Source organism: Globicephala melas, chromosome 7 (genome assembly GCF_963455315.2).
Source record: "Globicephala melas chromosome 7, mGloMel1.2, whole genome shotgun sequence".
Lineage (NCBI taxonomy): Eukaryota > Metazoa > Chordata > Mammalia > Artiodactyla > Delphinidae > Globicephala > Globicephala melas.
The window spans coordinates 28,682,407-28,698,185 of NC_083320.1; the positions used below are offsets into that span (position 1 = coordinate 28,682,407).

General features: G+C 40.0%; 1 protein-coding gene across 3 annotated transcripts in view; it reads left to right on the plus strand.

Moving 5' to 3' along the window:
- Nucleotides 1–15,779, plus strand: part of KLF7 (KLF transcription factor 7) — a 445,941-nt gene that overhangs the window by 138,216 nt on the left and 291,946 nt on the right. Inside the window, exon 3 of one of the 3 annotated variants that reach the window (XM_060301951.2) lies at nt 4,524–4,623. The exons of the other annotated variants lie outside the window; for them this stretch is intronic. The gene's annotated coding sequence lies outside the window, so the exon portion shown is untranslated. The remainder of the gene's footprint in view (nt 1–4,523; nt 4,624–15,779) is intronic. 3 annotated transcript variants of the gene reach the window in all.

Here is a 15,779-nt window from a genome sequence, read left to right on the forward strand (position 1 = left end):
ATCTTTTCACAGTAGTGTAAACATTTACATATTCAGAGGAAGTCTCACTCCATAGAGTAGGTTGTATACTAGTCCTATGTCTCCAATAAAATAATTACTTCAGCATGTAATTGTCCCAAATCTGGACAGTTTACAAATATTAATCTTTAACAATCACCGACTGGGCTAGGGCATCTTGAATAGCGTCACCTGTGGGATATCAGTAGTCCTGTCTAGGTGGAGCTGCAGTAAGGTGGAGCTGCCTCCATTTCGGGGCAAGGATCTGGTCTGTAGACCTTCCCTTCAGTTCATTACATCTCATTTCCCACTTTGTCTGAATGGAGGGAGCCTGAGATAAGGATTTACCCTAATTCATGGGCTGGCATAATAGTTTACAGGTTGGGTAGGGACTTGGCAAGAAGAACAAGAGACTGTTTGTTGACTTAGAAGCTTGGGCAATAGAAATATGGTTAGAAATCTCAGACTGAGCCCAGAGTTAGATAATTGGTGTGTCCTTTGTGGATGCTCATTGTAATGCGTTGAGTTGTGTCCTCCCAAAAGATATGTCCAAGTCCTGACTTCTAGTAACTGTGAATGTGACCTTATTTGGAAATAGGGTCTTTGCAGATGTATTTAAAAATCTCAAGATGAAGTCATCCTGAATTTAGTGGACGGGCCCTAAATCCAATGACTGGTGTCCTTATAAGAGAAAAGGAGATTTGAGACACAGAGGCCACGGGGGAGAAGGCCATGTGAAGACAAGGGCAGAGACTGGAGTTACGCCGCCATAAGCCAAGCAATACTTGGAACCACCAGAAACTGGAAAAGTCAAAGAACCTTTGGAGAAAGCATGATCTTACTGACATCTTGATTTTAGACACCTCTAGAAAAGGTCTCCACAGTCTCTGAAACTGTATTTCTAAATTTCTGTTGTTTTCAGCCACCAAGTGTGTCGTAAGCCGTTACAGCAGCCCCAGAAACCTGATGTACTCATGAAAATAGCAGCACTCTGCAGATTCTAATTACAACCTCACACCATTGGGTGAAAAGGCCAAAGGGGGGCTACGGTGTTGCTGGGTTGACTGATCCTGACACTAGAAAAGAAATGGGATGACTACTGCAGTGGGAGAGAGAGGAAGGTGGACACCCAGTGTCAAAAGTTAACTGAAGACTTAGTCATCCTGTACAAGTAGGACCACCACCGACTCTGATCCCTCAGGAGGAAAACCCTGGGTCACTCAGTGAGGTCAAAAACCCCTAATTGAGGTTCTGTGTGAAGGCAGAGGAACCTTAGAATGGGTAGGGAATCCATAAATGCCACCTATTGATTCATGACCAGCTACAGTTTTTTGGTTGGGATAAACATGTATTTTTATACTTTAGTTTTCTTCCTCCTTCCCTCTTCCTTCTTTTCTGTTTTCTCCATTATGTTTATAGGGTGAATTGGTGGGAGTTAGCTTAACACTTTGGTTTAGAGGGTACAGAATATCAGGAGAAGGTCATGATGGAACTAGTGTAAGAATGAACAGTCAGAGATCTTGCACTTGGAGCTGCGTGCAGGACCTGACGAGACCCTGGATCTCGGGATGCTCCTCATACTGTGGGCATTAGGTGATTCTTCCTTGAATATATGAGGGATAGTTTTATTATGTTAAGCAGCAATATTTTAAAAAGCAGATGCATGGGGAGAAAGATGTATGTTGATATTGAAAAGCTAAAAAAGTGGACATTTGTCAACTCTTTTGACACCCAGCATCTGAAGTCACTATCTCTGTGTGGGAGATTCACTACCTTGTGAGTCCTGGGGGAGACTGAGCCTGCTTCCTACAGTAAAAGCCAAGCAGGTTCCTAGCCTCCCTTGCAGATCGGGCACAGGCACATGACCTGGGCTCCACCAATCAGATGTACCCACCCAGAGTTGGAAACTAGAGCTAGAAGGTGAGATGAAGCAAGAATCAGCCACCCTCCGGCAGCAGCTGTCCCCCTATCCAGTTTTGAAAGGCAGTGTGGTAAGTTTCTAGTGCTCTTATCAGGGTCCTGTGCTGGTGGCTTGGAGATGTAAGCTTTAGTGTCTGTGTTTAGCGGTGTCTTCCCAGGGCTAACACTGCTGCCTGAGTTCTTGCCTGACCCCCAGCCTGGCCTTTGTGTCCTTCTGGTTATTCTGTGAGCCACACAGTATCTTATTAATAAGTTCTTTTTCTGTTTAAATAACCCAAGGTTGGTTTCCTTGCCTGGAGGAATCTGACTGATATAGTACACCAGTAGGGCTCTAATTATCCTTTAAAAACACATCTTTTTATTTTACACATACCAAAGATTATATATATGCAAGTTATAAAATATCTATACAGGGTAAGACCTAGAACATTACCCTCCTTCACAGGATATAACCGCCATCCTGAATTTTGTGTTTATTACTCCTTTGCTTCTTAAAAAATTAGTTTTGTCACCTATTCAGGTATGTCTAAACAATATAGTCTTTAGCATTGCTTATTTCTGAGCTTTATTAAATAGTATCAGTTTTGTAATTAGTCTTCTGGGACTGCCAATTGTTTTTTTTTTTAAACTCAACACTAGTTCATATATCTAGGTAGTAAGAGAATGATATTAGTGATATGTTTACTTTTTGACTTTTAAAACATCATATATTGAGGTAGAGAATTTTATTTGTTACACATTCTTCACTAGAATTGCTTATAAGAAAATCTGATAGACCTTCTGGAGATAGTTCTTCTGGAGAAGAACTACACATTCCAGGGAATGCCTTATGTATTTTTTTCCCTACAAGCAGCAAGGAAAGAACAGGTATATGGGACTACTGTGTCATCCAGGTTTCCAGAAGGGCTGTAACTGGATGGCTGGAGCAGAAGTCTTGGTGGTGACACATTCAAGAAGGGCCTGTGGGTGGAGAATGGTGACAGTGGAGATAGTATCAGCAAGGGAGGATGAGAGACAAAAAAGCTATGGTTTGCGTGCTCCTGTGCACATGCGCTCACGCGCATATGTGTGTAGGAATTTGTGAAAGCAAGAGGCTCTGGAGAAATTTTAGGTTGTATGATATCTGGAGAGAAGAGGAAAGGGGATTTCTAAAAAGGGTTTTTGTAAGACAAAAATATAATTTTCTCTAATACTCTTCAAAAGATGAAAGCAAAATTTTGGTGGCCTTTTAAAATTTTTAATGAACTTCATTTTTTAGAATAGTTTCAGATTTACAGAAAATCTGAGACAAGGGTATGGAGAGTTCCCATATACCTGTACCCAATTTCCCCTGTTATTAACATCTTACATTAGTATAGTACGTTCATTACAGTTAATGAACCAATATTGATACATCATTATTAACTAAAGCTCGTAGTTTATTCATATTTCCTTAGTTTTTACCTAATGTCCTTTGTCCGTTGCAGGATCCCATCCAGGATACTACATTCATTTAACTGTCATGTCTCCTTAGACTCCTTTTGGCTGTGGCAGTTTCTCAGGCTTTCCTTGTTTTTGGCGACCTTGCCAGTTGTGAGGGTCACTAGGCAGGTATTCTGCAGAATGTGCCTCTATTTGTCTCCTGTTTTTCTTATGATTAGACCAGGTTATAGGGAGGAAGACCAAAGAGGTAAAGTGCCAGTTTCCCTGTATCATATCAAGGGCGCATACTATCAATGAATTGCCTTGTACAGTCTTGGACTTTTAAAAAAAATGCAGCTTCACGTAATAGCTGGAACTGAAGGACCACAGGATTTATTCTGGTGGCAATTGAATATAGAAGAAACACCTGCTTATTAAAAAAACAACAACATGGGAATATTATATATGGCTTCTAATGAAGACTGTTACAGTACAGAAGCTGCTGTTGAGTGTTGTGCATTATATTCCTTAACTCCAGCTCTCTCTCCTTCCCTGGGCCTCTGTACTCCTGTGGAAAGGATGGGTCTTGGGTAGCTGGTCTTGGCTGGTGCCTGTTTAGTATGTTAATTTCCTTGCTTTGCTGTCATTTTCATTTGTAGTATAACATTAGCAAGAGGTAACTCTAGATCTGGGCTCTCCTTTTCACCTCAACAGCTCCCCATTCCCTATTCAAATCTACCTTGCCTATCTAGATGGCTAGGGAGAAGGAGTTTTTTGTTTGTTTATTTTCTGAACACTTTTGGAGCTCTCCTTATAGACTCCTGGAGCCCCTAATTTGTACATATCTTAGGGATGGGAAGTACTACCGTACAGAATGTCATACTAGACACTTATGTCACATACAACCTACATAATGTTCTGTTAGAATTTGCAAAGTGCTTTTGCATATGTAAGGTTTCTACTCCCACAACAGATTCGTGAGGTAGGTAAACCATGTATTATTGTCTTGCCTTCGTAGGAAGTAGATGGGTAAGGAGTTTAAGTAACTTGCCCAAGATGACACAACAAGTAAATGATGAGGACAGGACCCCACACGAGGCCTGCTGGCTGCAAGTTATGACCCCAGTGTATCAGTTTGTTAGAGCTGCTGTAACAAAGTACCACACACTAAGTGGCTTAAATAACAGAAGTTTATTGTCTCACAGGTCTGGAGGCTGAAAGCTCAAGATCAAGATGTCGGCAAGGCCATCCTTCCTCTGAAGGAGCCAAGGGAGGATCTGTTCCAGGCCTTTCCTACAGCTTCTGGTAGTTCCTTAGCTTTGGGCAGGGTAACTCCAATCTCCACATGGTATTCTCCCCGTGTGTGTGTCTGTCTCTTGCATTCCTCCTTTAACTGTTAAGCCACACTGCCTCTCTCATTGTTCCTCATTCGTTTTATCCACACCTCGCTGTTTGGTTTCTCTCAGAGGTCTAGCATGGAGTTTGGAAGCATCTCTAATTTCAGGATCTCAAGACTGTCTCTCCTGTGAGTAGAGAGAGGTTATTCTTTGACCCAGTGCCCCTACAAAAGGTGCAGGGAGTCTGAACAGCCCTGTGTCTTCCTTTTAAAATGCCAGAACCATTAAGTACAGTAAATTTGTTCTACTAGAAAGGGTGGGTTGTAGCCAGCAGGAGTAAAAGCCATGCCACTTATTGGTCTAAAAAGGTATTTAGCAGCTACAAATAACCTCCTGGATTAATGGAATCAACAGTCTTTAGGTCTCCACATGTAAAGGGACCATTTATTCGACATCCATTCATTTATTCAACAAGCCGCGGTGCCGGTTTCGGTCGAGCTAACTCTGAATTGAGGCTACTGTCCTTCCTCTTAAGGCTTTCTTCAATAATTATTCTGTTATTGACACATCACTGACCCAGGCATGACTAATGGGTTAGTATTACTGAGAGATGCAGCTAAATAAAGGTCACCTCAGGGTGGGCGGCGGGGGGAGTCGAGCTGACATTTCTATGGTGCAGTGGTGGAGCAAATGGAGATTTTAAGGGGGCAGACCCCACTCAGTCTTTACAGGAGACTACAGTGCCATTACAATGCTGCGTAATCAAATTTCTTCCTTTTCCGCAATCTTTGTTCCACTTATTAATTAAGTAAAATGACACAAGAGGGTGAGCGCTGGCTGTCTGTGGCACACTTTGGTGTATTGTTAGGACAGCGGTGCAGGCTTGATTACAGTCAATGTGAACAGTAGCAGGTTACTTATTGGGTAACAAGACCGACCCAGGAGTGTCTTTATAAGAGTTGAAAGAGGAATTTTCAGATAAAAGAGAAAAAAATGTTTTTTTAATGAAATTTAGAAAATGGGGTCAGAGTATAATTTATGGACTAAATCTTGCCCTCTGGCATCTGCCAAAATAGAAAGACAAGGAGGAGGAAAGAAGCCAGAGCGTGGCAACTTTCTCATAAGCTCTCTCTCTCCTTTTCCTGTCCATCTGTAACCCCACATCAATGGATTACCTACATTCTTAGGCAAGGTTTGCTATCGTCTCCTCAGGATGCCTTTTTTCTTTTAAATACTGGAGGGCTTACCTGTAAAAAACTCCAGCTGATTGCTTTTCTCCATCATCAGTTTTCCTATGTGTGAAATGGGCAGGTGAGTCCTTGATACAGTATTGCCTCACAGAGAATTCGGGAGACACAATGAGTATCAAGCTCTTTGTGTTCTATGCCAGAAGACACACTGGAAACAATAATCAGTCAGCGCAGGTCAGAGCTGTGCCCACTGAAAAGGTGCAACAAGCGTTTTCTGAATGAACAGATGAACCCGAAAAGGCCTCTTCTGTTTGCTCGCTGTGGTGGACCTGAGGATGTGCTGCTCCGTCTTACGGTCTGATGCCCTCAGCTGCTGGGGTGCTGCAGGCAGCCGGCCCCTTCCAGGTTCTCTCTGGTGAGGAGAGAGGCCTTGTACAAGGCCACGCCCCCTTCCTGGGGCAGCTGCATCCAAAGACTGACTGATGAAGGGGTACGGAGCTTTGGTCCTCTCACCCAAATGGAGCAGCATTGAGAGGTGGGTCCATCTTCAGAAATCCCCAGAAGTTAGGCTGAGGCGTCCATCGAAACTGCACTGCAGCCCGACTTTTCCCTCTGCCCAGTTTTGCTTCCTTCTCTTCCCTTCCCTGCCACAGGTGTTGGATCCCAAGGGCACCCCCTAAAAGTGTCCTGCACGCTAATCTCTGTCTCAGAGTCTTCTTCCTGGGGCACCCAAGCTGCGACATTCATGAAGTTATGTAGTACTATACATGCAAAAAGATTTGGGGGCTGACGGAATAGGGTGAAAAAGACATGTGCTACTCATTGCTGCTGAGGGAACTCTTGTTTGTGATGAGAACTTTTATGTGGAATTTGCAGGCTGGAACACAGCAAATTCCGCCAGAGCCTCACCCCACCCTGTGCCTGCTTTAATCTGGTATCTAATGGCTACAGCCCCTTGGAGCCAAACTCTTTTTTTGATTCTCTCCCTTTTAAGGCTGGAACATGTGGGACCTGGTTTACTGGAAACATGACTATATTATACAGCAGATGTTAATGAAGAATGGGCACATGAGGTTAATAGTACTTTTTGACTGGGTTATTGCATTTTGAAGAGAACATTGAAGCTATTAAAATGTGTAATTGGGAAACAGAACCTATGATGCCATCTACATATTTCTGTGACCCGTGTTTAAAGGGTTTCATTCAGTTCTCTAATAAGTGAAGGGAACAGTTTTGACAGTGCCTGCTTTTTATTGTCTTCCCCATTTTTCATTTTCCAAGGCTGAGGATATAACGCAGACCTTCTATGCATCCTGAATCTCTGTTTATTTGCTCTTGCCATTTGCTTGGCTCTATTGTTAAGAGAAGAAAATATGAGAGAAGAAAAGTTATGATCCTTAGAGGCTTTTCTAATTAACTGTTTGAAGGAGACTTTGAAAAAGTGCCTAAGTGTGAGGTTATTTGTATGCCTAATTTCGTTTTTATGTTACACTTACTTTTAAGTGTAATTTACCAAGGCTTAACGCTTGTATTCTTTCAGGGGCATTACAAAGAGCATTGCACATTTATTACAGCCCTCTAAATGGCTGTGTTTTATTTCCATATGCTTTTAAATGGTTATTGAGTGGATTTGGTGCTCTTCCTGTAGTTAAAGTGCATTTTTTTTATTGTACATGAATGGTAAATAATTGATACCTGCCATATGCTTCTCTCTCCCTTTCTGAGCTCCCCTTTCCCTTTCCGTCTTCATTCTCTTCCCTTCTCTGTTCCTATTGGTTTCTGCCCTTATCATGCTCTTTATCCTTTCTGCTCCTCTCTCTGCAGGTCTCCACTGCTTTCAACACCATTTTCCTTACCTCTCAACGTGCTCATTTGAGAGGGGGTTTTTACGTGAATTCTTGAGACCATTGCATTACTCGGTGGGGATGAAGGAGGGGGTAAGGGCGTACAGCTTTTTAATTAGGTGATGCTCAGATCAAGAATTTAAAATAAGAGAGTGATTTTAGAGAACATTTCTTGAATATTTTTTTCTTCAGATTGCAAATTGATACAGGGCTAATTATTGTTGCCTCTGCTTCTCTGACTAACCAGTGACAACCTCTAGAAGCTTGGAATTAAGGAAGATGTGGCCAAGTGTCTGAGATCATTCTTAGTAGGCAAAGCTTCTCAAGCTGAACAGTTTGAAAGAATCTCTCATTAGGGAAAGAAGAGGATAGATACTTCAAGATAAAATCTAAAGAATGTTCAGTTGGATGAATTTTTAGGGGGGAAATTCCTACTATACTGAAGCCACAAAACTATAAAAATTTTGATTTCTTTGCTCTTAAATCCCCATAAGGCAAAAACAAAAACCCACTTATAGATGTGACAGCCCACAAACACTAGAAGAGTTTTTCATTTTGAAATTTTAGAAAGTAGTTGAAAATTCATATGGAAATGTAAGGAACCTAGAATAATCAAAATAATCTTGGAAAAAAAGAACAAAGTTGGAGGATTCATATTCTCGATTTCAAAACTTAATACAAGGCAACATTAATCAAGATAGTACGGTACCGGGATAAGGATAGACACATTGATCAATGGAACAGAAATGAGAGCCCAGAAGTAAACCTACATATCTATGGTCAACTGGGTTTTGAAAAAAAATGTCAACATCATTCAACAGAAAAAGAATAGACCTTTCAACAAATGGTACTGGTACAAATGGACAGCCACATGCAGAATAATGAAGCTGGATCTCTGTCTTACACCTGTACAAAAATTAACTCAAAATGGATCAAAGGCCTCAATGTCAAGCTAAAACTATAAGGCTCTTAGAGGAAAACATGGGAGTAAATCTTTGTGACTTTGGATTTGGCAGTGGATTCTTAGATATGACACCAAAAGTACAAGCAACAAAATGAAAAAAATAGATAAATTGGAATTCTCGAACATTAAAAACTTTTTTTCTTCAAACTACACTATCAAGAAAGTGAAACAACCACCTGCAGAATGGGTGAAAGTATTTCCAAATCATAAATCTGATAAGAATACTTAGAATATATATTCAGAATATTTAAAGAATTCTTACAGTTCAATAATAGCCAGACTTAAAAACGGGCAAATGATTTGAGTAAACATCTTTCCAAAGAAAATAATCAGAAGACCAACAAGCTTAAGAAAAGATGCTAAACATCTTTAGCTATCAGGGAAACGCAAATCAAAACCACCATGAGATACCACTTCACATCTGCTATGTTAAAAAAGACAGACAATAACAAGTGTTGTCAGGATGTGAAGAAATTGGAATCCTTATACAAGGCTGGTGGGAATGTAAAATGTTACAGTCATTTTGGAAAAGAGTCTAGTGGTTCCTCAGAAGATTAAACATAGAGATACCATACGGAGTAGAACCCAGCAATTCCACTTCTAGGTATTCGGTTGGCCCAAACGTTCAATCGGGGTTTTCCATAAGATGCAACAGAAAAACCTGAATGAACTTTTGGGTCAACTCAATATACACTCAAGACAAATGAAAACATACGCCCACACAAAAACTTGTACATGAAATGTTCATAGTAGCATTAACTGTAATAACTAAAAGGTAGAAATAAACCACATGTCTATCAACTGATGAATGAATGAATAAAATGTGTTATATCTATACAATGGAATATTATTTGACCATTAAAAGGAACGAAGTACCGATACATGCTGCAGCATGGATGAACTTTGAAAACATTATTCTAAGTGAAAGAAGCCAGACACAGAAGTCCATATATTGTATGGTTTCATTAATATGAAACCATCAAGACAGGCAGAAAGTAGAGACAGAAGGTTGCCTAATGCTGGAGGAGAATGGATGGGGAGATTGTGGGGTGATAGCTAAAGGATATGGGGCTTCTTTTTGGGGTGACAAAATGTGCTAAAATTGATTGTGGTGATGATTACATAACTCTATGAATACACTAAAAACCATTGAGTTATATACTTTAAATATTTGAATTGCGTGGCATTTGTCTCAGTATAGATGCTACCCACAAAAACTATAATCTCCAATAATTTAAATAAAAAGGGTTGGAGCATTTTGAAGTTGTGGAAGGTGACCCCTCCCCCAAAGCAAGGCTGCAACTTCTTTGAATAATAACTTCTAAGACTCAAGACACACTGGGTGTAAGTAAGCAATTATTCCTGTTTTACAGATGCAACAGTTGAGACTCAGAGGGTTAAATGACTTGCCTCAAAGTCATACAGGTGGTAGTAATGGGGAACCTAGATCTCTCACAGCCTCTTAGTGCAGGATTCTGTCATTACACCAGCTCTTCTCAGACTTTCCTTCTCACCGTCCTTTGGAGGCAGCAGAAATATGAAGCAAAGCTGCCTTTGCTTGTTTTCTTACATCATTGTTATTAACTAACCCAAGCCTATTCTTAATGCACAACTCTCAAGTCCTTTTTGGTATATGGCAGGAGTCTTGAAGAAGCTTGAGGTGGGTCAGTTAGTTATTCCCTCACAACCTTTCAATCAGGTAAAGGCTGATCTCAAGGCAAATTCTGCCTCACATATGAACATTAAATAGTCACATAAGCAGGCAGGCGTAAAGCAGCTCATACGACCTGCTCTGCAAACATGATGCCATCCCAGGGCTCTGTCCTTTTGGCTGTGTTCATCCCCACTTGCATGAAAAGTCCACTGAGGCAGATATGGTGTTATTCAAGAGGCAGGATTCTGTTCCCCTACAGTTTAGGCAACAGAAGTCCTTCTGGCTAATGGCTGGACCTGGGACCATTCAGAGATCAAGACCGGGCATCATTTCAAAGATTCAGGCTACAGATCCGGCTAGATTCTGATACCCGAACAAGGATGTGGAGAGCCTCTTAAATATTTTAGCAAATCTATACACCTTGAATACATTTAATTTTACCAATAAAGCACATTTTTAACCCTTTGAACCTCAGGTTTCACCTCTGTAAATTGAGGTATTTAAGGAGTAGTGTTACAAATATGTGGAAACTTCTGTGATACACGAACTAAAAAGCCATTAATTTACTTAATAAATCACCATTTTAAATAATTCTAAAATTTGCTCTGCTAATTAGGAAAACCTTGGGTACTGATTGAGATACAGAAGAGAGAAGCATTTGTCATAGCTGCTTCTAGAGCAGTCCTTTCAAATGTGATGCTAACTGGGCACCCCAGGAGTATAGATTTTCCATTAAGGCAGCTGACTGCCCCTGGAGTGAGAGCCTAAACTAACTAGCATATGCAGAATGTCTCAGTCTAGGCTGAAATATTTCAAATTAAATTATAATTAATAAATAAATTAATAAATATGCAACGAAACTCCAAGCAATGTACTAGGGCTGCCACTTGATTTACATATTTTAATTACATATTGTGATGCTTATATCCTCAGGCTTGTTAGCAAATGACACAATTTTTCTTTTTTAAAAATTTTTAATTTTTATACAATTTTAAAATGTTACTTTCCATTTACAGTTATTAGAGAATACTGGCATCTTCTCCATGTTGTGCATACATCCTTGAGCCTGACTTACACCCAACAGTTTGTACCTCCTAATCCCCCACCCCAATATTGCCCTTCCCCCCTCCACTGGTTACCATAGTTAACTCTCTATATCTGTGAGTCTGCTTCTTTTTTGTTATATTCACTAGTTTGTTGTATTTTTTAGGTTCCACATATAAGTGATATCATACAGTATTTGTCTTTCTCTGTCTGACTCATTTCACTTAGCATAATGCCCTCCAAATCCATCCATGTTGCTGCAAGTGGCAAAATTTCATTCTTTTTTATGGATGAACACATCTTCTTTATCCATTCACCTGTTGATAGACACTTAGGTTGTTTCCATGTCTTGACAATTGTAAATAATGCTGCTATGAACATTGGGGTGCATGTATCTTTTCAAATTAGTGTTTTTGTTTTTCTCGGATACATACCCAGGAGTGGAATTGCTGGGTCATGTGGTAGTTCTATTTTTAGTTTTTTGAGAAACCTCCATGTTGTTTTCCACAGTGGCTGCACCAATCTACGTTACCACTAACAGTGCACAAGGGTTCCCTTTTCTCTTCATCCTCCTCAACATTTGTTATTTGTAGACTTTTTGATGATAGCCATTCTGACAGGTGTAAAGAGATTTCTCATTGTGGTTTTGGTTTGCACTTCCCTGATGATTAGCAATGTTGAGCATCTTTTCATGTGCCTCTCAGCCTGTATGTCTTCTCTGGAAAAATGTCTATTCAGGTCTGCTCATTTTTTAAATCGGGTTGTTTTTTCGATATTGAGTTGAATGAGCTGTTTATATATTTTGGATTTTAACTCCTTATCGGTCATATCATTTGCAAATAGTTTTTCCCATTCAGTAGGTTGTCTTTTCATTTTATTGATGGTTTCCTTTGCTGTTCAAAAGCTTTTGAGTTTAATTAGGTCCCATTTGTTTATTTTTGCTTTTATTTCCTTTACTTTAGGAGATGGAGCCAAAAAAATATTGTTTTGATTTATGTCAAAGAGTTTCTGCCTATGTTTTCCTCTGGGAGTTTTATAATATCCAGTCTTACGTTTAGGTCTTTAAGCAAATGATAGAATTTTTCAAATCAAATAGAGAGAAAATGGATAGAAGAGGAAGACATAGAGAATCTATAGAAAGAAAAAAACATCAGAGGCAGAGAAAAGTAGAAACTGAGGAAGAAACAGAGTGGTATATTTAAGATTCAGAGACTCAGAGAGAGGCACAGAGAGAAGCAGAGACTGAGAATCAAAATAGTCAGGCATCCTTGGGTTGCTCATTTTCTAATTTCCATGTCGTCCCTTTAAAGACCTCCTTTCCACTGCCAAGAGTCACAAGTCTGTCCCATCAAAACTATCCCCAGCCTGGCTGAAGGGATAAACAGAGGTCAATAGAAATATCTTCTGAGAACTCCCATGTTCATTGCAGCAGTATTTATAATAGACAGGACATGGAAACAACCTGTGTCCATCAATGGATGAATGAATAAAGATAGGTGATATATATATATAAACTTCAGGGAAGAAGGAAATTCTGCCATTTGTGACAACGTGGATGGACCTTGAGGGCATTATGCTAAGTGAAATGTCACACCGAGAAAGACAAATATTGTATGATCTAACTTACCTGTAGAAAAAAACTGAATTCATAGAAACAGAGAATACATTGGTGGTTGCCCGAGGTGGAGGATAGGAAGTGGGGGAAATGGGGGAAGGTGGTCAAAAGGTACAAACTTCCACTTATAAGATAAACAAGTTCTGGGGATGTAATGTACAGCATGGTGATTAGAGTTAACAATACTGTATCATATATTTGAAAGTTGCTAATAGAGTAGATCTTAAAAACTCTCATCATGAGAAAAAAAAACTGTTACTGTGTGAGGTGATGGATGTTAATTAAACTTACTGGGATAATCATTTTGCAACATATACATATATCAAATTATCATATTGTACACTAATCTGATTAATACAATGTTATATGTCAATGATACCTTAATAAAATTGGGAAAAAATGAGAAATATTTCCTGAGAGCAGAAACCTAAGCTCACTCTCCCTTCCTGAGTCTGGCAGGGTGCTTCTGTGCTGTTGAGGACACGGGTAACATCCTTCCTAGAGGAGGATGGCAGTGCTGCAGCTACACACCAACTGCTGGAAATCCAGAGGGCTCTTTCACGTAGGTGGAGTGAATGACTGACTGTGGGCAATAATATGGGGGCTTCAGAAAACGATCTCCTTGACTCACTATTTCTATTCATTGCCTGCCTTGGCTTTGCCACTTAATGTGGTGTTGGACAAATTACTCAGCCTTTCTGGATCTCAGATTCCACCTTCATAAAGTGAGAACTAATGCCATAAGTATATACAATATGTACTGTAAATACTTTTTTTTTCCCTTAATTCATTCTCTTTTTTTTTTTTTGTAACAGCTTTTTTTTTTTTTCATTAAGAATATCTTTTAAAAATGTCAGTGGTTCTGGGAGAGTTTTTCTCAAATACCCATCAAAGTGCCCCTAATGGAGAATGAAAATAAACATTTAGACCTCTGAGATCTGGGGAAGGATTTGGAAGCTTTGCCTCAAGCTCAAAATTTATTTGCAGTTTTAAGGTTTATTTTATTTTAAAAGTCCATGAATTTTGCATTTTACTCCAAGTTTGCATACTACTCTAGTTTGTAATGTTCTTAAGAAAAAAAAAAAAGGCATTTCCCCTATTATTGGCACTCCAGGAAAATGTACCATGTTTATCCTGCAGCTTGTTGTTCTCCTGGCACGTGGCCATATATCCCTCAGAGTCTGTAATCCCTGGCTTGAGCAGGGTGGCCTTACGTATCAGCTAACATGCTGGCAAATAAAGCTACAAAGGAAATAGGACACCCAAAGATGATTCCAGTTTTGTCTTGAGGCCATTGGGTCTGGTATTCATATCCAGGCTACTCTAAATCTTTAGCTAGAAACTATGGTGATTTTATTCTCAGACTGAGGCAAAAAGATGATAAGAGGAGTAGTGGGTTAAAGAATGAATTTAGGGGTTTTCTGATCTTATCATCATCCTAAGAATTTGGCTTTAGATTTGAGGTCTTCTAGGCCATGTAAAGAATGCCAAGGGATTCTAGTCCTCTCAAAGAAGATCTTTATCAGAGTCAGTCATCCTGGGTCATAAGAGAGGATGAGAATTTGAAATGGTATGTGAACCTGAAATATCCTTTCAGGTAATATTTACAGTTTTGGGGGCCCTGAAGTTCTCAAGGTCCTCCTGGTTTCAAGGTGCAGGTGTTACTTTATGATGGCCATGCTAGCTAGAACGCATCATCGTCTTCTGCGGCCACTAAATTAAAGATCCTGCTGTCATGAAAAGGTACTAAGAGGTTAAATGTTCCTTGGAAGAGTATCTTCTTAGAGTCATCTCTCAACAGGTTGTCTTCGGCTGCACAGATTGTCTCAATCATTACTAACAGATGCATCTTCAGCAAGACAATTTTGCAAGCTCAGGCAGAAAAGAACTCATGCTTTTCTGAAATCTTCCCCATGGCTCATATTAAAACTAGCCAGGAGAAGAGACATAGCAAAGTTTACTAGGGACAGTTCCCTGGAGGAGAAAATAATAGGGATAATGAGACAAATATTCTTAAGGCATCCTGGGGTTTCTGAAATAAGCAGACTCTGGTCCACTGAAATAGCTGGTGGAGAAATGGCTTCGTTATACATAATTTTAGAAAATGTATTCTGTTGTTATATTCGAAATACATTTGAAACTTCCTGAAGGGGTTCTAGTCACTTTTAAAAGTATCATTGCCAGGAATAGCCAACTGAATAGCAATCAAGTTTGCCTTGCTGATGTAGGTGAGGTAACATTATAACTTCCTTTGTGGGTAAAATTCACCTGGGCTTCAGAAATGGCCAGATTGAGCAATGTTCATGTTTGGAACCAGAGCAGCCTGCAAGGGTAGGGATATGGAGAGGCAAAGAGGGGTAACTCCCAATTCCTCTCCAAGCTTGGTTCTCTTTAAGAAGTAAGAATGCAGGTTTGGGGAAAAGGTGTTGGGTCAGCTATCCTGTTTGGGAAGTTTGGGAACCACACTACTCCTACTGTAGTCTAACTGTAATCAAGAAGGAAGCAGATATGGAGTGTGTGTGTGTGTGTGTGTGTGTGTGAGAGAGAGAGAGAGAGACAGAGAGAGAGAGAGAGAGAGAGAGACTGACTTTCTGGTTAAGGTGAGATAAGCCCTCCATTTAATGGCCTAAAAGCTATTGGAACAGGCCTGTTAGCTCCAGGTAAATGTTACCGAAGGCTCCACAAGTCAGTATAAGGTCCAGGCATGAAGAAAGGAACTTTTCCCTATTCCAAATCACATTATAGAGCCTTGTTTACTGCATCTTTCCAATGGCATTGTAGACAGCTATGACCCCAGATCCATAATGGGGAGG